Below are 5,479 nucleotides of genomic sequence, written 5' to 3'. Positions count from 1 at the left end.
ACGACGATGATGATGATGATGAAGCTGCTAGTGCTGCTGGTGATAATGTAGAAAGAAAAGAAACAAAAAAAAAAAAAAAAAGATCGTGCCTGTCCTCTATAGCTTTTACACTGTGGAGGATTATATAAAGGTAGATAGCAGTCATTGGCTCTAAAGGGACGCATCAACACGCATAAGCCAACCTGTTAGGCTGTTGTCAGGTAGGCTGCACTAATTGGGGTGGACATGAAAAGCCAAAAGACTGAAGCATATTAAAAAAAAAAAAGATGCACTGCAACGGTTCCCGATGGATATGACTTGCCAAGAATAAAAACAGGCATGTACAATACAAGCCTTGTCTGAGAGTCAGTAATAATTGCACTCCAGACAGAGAAGCCGTTGTCTAAGCATGTTTGCACGGGGTGCATATTCACTCTCTGTCCGCCACACTTGGCACCCGGCCTGCAGCCAGTCATCAGCATTTGTCCGTAAGAAATAACCTTGACAGTTATCCCTGTCATCAAAGCTATACAGCAGCATGTGGTGCGAGCTCTTTCCCTAATGGGCGGATTGCATTTCTTTTTTTAAGTTTACTGCCTCGTGCTATAGAGCTCTGATGATCTGAGGGGGCTGTGATGTGACTTTGGAATTGCCTATAACCGCAGATCGTACTCGACAAGTTTCAAAGCAACAAGAGGAGACTGAACTGTGCAGACTGAGCCGAGTTACCCCCCCTAAAAAAAGGACAAATGACACGCCAGAAGTGACACGGAGGTAACTAGAAAACAGGAGATTTAATAAAATGGAAATGAGACTCAGCCGTACAGATCCAGCCATCATTTAATACCTACTGCCAGCCAATCATTACTTAATTTCAATGCAGCAGATAACCCTCGATTTCATCCACGGCTCTCTGGCTGTGCTGCTGCTGAGAAAGGCAAGCTGTTGAGCTCGAAGGCTGAGTCGCCTGCTGTGGTGAACACTGCCATCTAGAGGTGCTCTTACACAAATGCCTGATCTGTGCTTGGTTTCAGCAAACAACCAACTTACACGTTTCTGAACCAAGAGACTTGGTTAATGCTCTCTGACCGGTGACCAGAGAATAAATAACACAATGAGCGACTGAGTAAGAAGAAGCAAAGTGTGAATGAAGAGACAGGAAAAAGTGAGAATAAGCCCTGGTGTTGGCAAATGGTGATGGTGGGTATGATGCAAAGGACATGGGAACCGCACTGTTGAGGTGAGAACTAGGCTGCAAATGTCTCCTGAGAGGTTGGCTTATTGCCTGGTCAGCAGTCCATTAGCACTACCAACCTGGTGGCCTGACCTTTCTGCCTCTGGATCCAGCCATCAATGTCCTTTGCTGGGAGAGAGCAGCTAAAGGAGTGATCTGTCACTTCAGTTTAAAGTCTGACACCCTGACGTGGAGGAAAAAGTGACAACATAACTGTCTGCAGTGGTGAAACACTTTCTTGCTCTGCTGACCAGCTGGAGTCATTAGGAACTCATCGCCTGCTTTTTACTTACTCACTGGGAATCGGTGTGTCTTGGGTTTTTCTGCAAAACAAGAATTATGTTTGGATTTAATAGAATTTTCCAACATTGCCAGGTCTCCAATAAGTTTATGTGTGTTAGCACAAGGATGATTGCACAGTGATTGGGAGCACTGGGCAGAAAGTGCAGCTTGAAAGCCAGAAATCCACACATCTTGTGAAGTAATTGTTAAGACACTGGTATTGATCATCAACTCTATCAATCCCCCACAGATGTATTATGGTCATGGGTCAGTAAAATCCTATTTATGGCATCTTAAAGATAAGTTGAACTTTACAGACAAAGCAGTCTTTGTTATTATTATTGTCTTCTACTGTGATTATGCATCACATGACCTTGACTCAAACACCAGAAGGGGTGGAAAATCAGCAAATGCAGCTACTGCGCAGCTCCTAATTCCAAATTTACCCTGTCTCTCACGTTTGTTATCTCCTTATTTAGTCTGTTTTGAACTGACTGCAGCTAATGTTTCTGCCAGTCAAGTTACTGACAAGTGATGAATAATGTAGCATGCTAATATATGCTCTAGGTCTCATGGTGCACCTCCTACAGTCTAACATCGAAGAGAGAGCCTAGGGGAAGGGTCCAAACCTAAGGCCTTATGATTCCCTATATACCAGGTGTAGTCAATCACACTATTCACCTTGGTTTGATTCTCACACTGACTTATTGACTTGTTCACGCTGTTGAATTGGCTTCATGAATAATACAAGGAACAAATATGTTTATCTTTCGTGTCCATTAAAGTACAAGGTCAAACAGGTAATTTATGTATTTTCTAACTTAAGCAAGGTCTGAGGAGCTGGAGCTGGAAAATTCTAACAGTTGGTGTCACAACTTTAGTGCTGATACTCAGCCAAGAAGCAGCAAAAATTGGCTGAAAGTTGAAGCCAATGTGGAGGAGCATTAAGATGCAGTTTGTTGAGTGTGTTGAGATTATTCCCATAATCAACCAGTTATAAAGACCTAACATTTGAATTAATGTTTAAAATTTATAATAATAATTGTAAAACAAATTGTCTAGTGTGTTTGGACGATCTGTTGGAAAAATGGAATATAATTTTCATATGGATGTTTTCATTAGAATTGTTTTTGTTACCTTAGAATTAGCCATTTTTGTCTACAGAGGGGGTGGGTCCTCTTCTACAGAGTCCACCATGTTGAAGAGCCATGTTTCTTCAGTAGCCCACAACGGACAAACCATTCATTCAAACCATTCATCATTTAGATAGGTCCTGTAAGTTTGTGACCCCTATAGTTTCTCTTACACTCTTGGTTAAGTCAAGGGGTTTTCTGTTGGTTCACTGCTAGATGCCACTAAAACCTACACTGGGCCTTTAAGCCAGTATTTGAAAACCAGACACATTTTCAGCAGATCAAATATTAACTTGAAGACTGCTCCAGAGCTGAGATGCCAGTACAGCAGACGCTCCACCACCCTTTGACCTTACCCTGAACAGCTAGTAGGCCTAACCCAGCAGATCTAAGAGGCGTTTTTGGACAGTAAGGAGTTCACTGATATACTCTGGCGCCTGGCCATGTAAGTCATGAGTAAGATTTTAAAATGGATTTCCAAAAGAAATTGGTTGCCAGCACGAGGTTAAAACTGGGGTGGTGTGAGAACAGCACTTTCATCAGAAATCTGGCTGTAGGGTTATGCACAATCTGAAGTTGAGCTACATCTCAGAAAGTGAGGCAGGTAAACAAAGTATTACTTTAGTCCAGGCATGAGGAAATGAAAGCATGATTAATTTTCTCTGTGAGGATGGCCTTGCCCCAGAACTAGTCAGTCAAATGATGATTTAAAATCTAATAGGCATAAGAGCCACAACAAGGGGAGCAGTTAGTGAAGACTGCAAACAGCATTCGGTCTGTCCTCTTCTCTTGTGAAAGGCCTGCAGATTTGGAATACACTGCTGCCAGTAACAAAAACACTGACTCATTTCAAAGCTGGCAATAATAAGACAAAACTATGGCTTAAACAAAGGCAAATTTGTGAACACTGAGATACATGTTATAGGTTTATATAGCACATATACATATTCCTTTTCCCTTTTATTGTACTTTTTTTTTTAGTCTTCTTAAATGTTTTTTGTTATTGTTGTTTAAGTTACTGTGTGTTATGTGTTTGTATATCTCGTTCTTATATCTTGTTATATCTATTTTATATCTGTGTTAGAGTGCTGTATTATGTGTTTTATTCCCTAAAGGCCGAATCAGTGACAAGGGCTGCAAATTAGCTACAGCTACAAGTCCTATATACATTGAATCGGTTGATCATCCCTGTCAAATAAATAAATAAATTAAACTGTATTTGAGTTAGATGTGTAAAATGCTAATAGAGAGACTTTCTTTCTTTCATCACCTACTTATAATGTTCTGGCAATTCATAAATAGAAAGTAACCATTTTCTATTTCTATGGCTTCACTCACTATTTTTTCATCCCACTGAGTAGCCACTGCAACTGTTGATGAAAATGTAGGCCTTTTCCCTTAAAACCCTTTTGCCAGCGCGACTCCTCTCAAGAGTGGTAATGACCCAGTGGATAATTGCCATCACACATGCTGTGGACCCCGAATACTAATCAGAGCTTCTAATCAGGCATCTACAACTTAAAAGTTTAGATACATGGGAGCAAAAATTTGGATAGAAAATGTTTTCCATTTTCTTTGAAAGAAATCTCTGTGAAATTCAAACTTTGAATTCACTTCAGGAACTGACATTATATTACTTAACAAGAAAGTAACAAGGTACTTTGATATCTTCAAGGAAGAACTTTACAGCTGTTGGCTTATGAGTTAAAATGTAAAAGGCTTGCTGCAGGCAAATTTATTGATTTACCATATGGCAACTTTGTAGACAACCCATGGTTATTGCTGAGCGTTCCTAATTATTGCAAAACTATTTTAAAGACATTTTGCATGCACCCAGCACAGTCTTTACTGCCTGTCGGTTGGCATTTGAAAGGTATAATGGCATTCATAATAATCCTTTGAACATTGATTGACACGTTGTTTGATCAAAGAAGATATCCTGGCTGGATTAGAGTTTCAAGACACCGAAAGTGCAAAGATATCCCTTATAAGAAATTCTTCTTCTGTCTTCATGCCTTCCCTCTGACTGTAATTTGCTATCTTCCTTTGCATTCAGTCTCTCTTCATTTTTTTCCTTCTCCCTGACACATTTGAATCACATATCACTTTCCAGACTCTGCACCGAAAAAGGTCAAACATACCCTCCCATTCTCTTTTCTTACTGATGTCAAAGCCAAAAGCCTGCCTGTAGTGGCTGAAATGGATCCTGGTCAAAGACTGCTGCGAACCAGGGAAAGAAAGTTGAGCAAGATCCTTTTCTGCTCAGTGCACTGGCTGATTTGACCTTGTGCAAGCGATAGCAAGTTATGAGATACTTGACATGCACTCCAACACCAGCACTTTTTCAGATCCTGTCAAACTGAGTTATATATTTCTGACAGGAAATACATGTACTTAAAGCTCATCTTTATAACAGCTCAACTGAAAATTTAAATTACATGTATGTCCTTTTACACTATCTCCTGTATTTTCTATCGCTGTACTGAATTTGTGCATAGTAATTGGTTAACATATATAGATACAAATATAGTCAGAGCTTTTAAGAGTCTATAAATGGCCATAAGATTACTATTTTTTATACCTGACAAGCAATTAGATACCATTACTTGAGAGGTATGTTATCACGCATCTTTTATCAGGCCGTAAGATTTCTGAAAGGGGATCCAGTCAAGTGTAGTGTAGTCCAGTCATTTAGTGCTGGATGTTCAGCTACTTACAGTATAGTGATCATGTCTTTTTAAAAATGTATCAATCGATGAATGTAATGCACATTTAACTCATTTATTTCTACTAGGAATCATGAGTCAAGTAGTGAAGACAGCTCGTGACAAGAGGGACGATGGCAAGGAAA

The sequence above is a fragment of the Morone saxatilis genome, unplaced genomic scaffold, assembly GCF_004916995.1.
Source record: "Morone saxatilis isolate NCDOM2014 unplaced genomic scaffold, NCSU_SB_2.0 Contig11, whole genome shotgun sequence".
Lineage (NCBI taxonomy): Eukaryota > Metazoa > Chordata > Actinopteri > Moronidae > Morone > Morone saxatilis.
Note: the sequence above shows the minus strand (reverse complement) of the source record.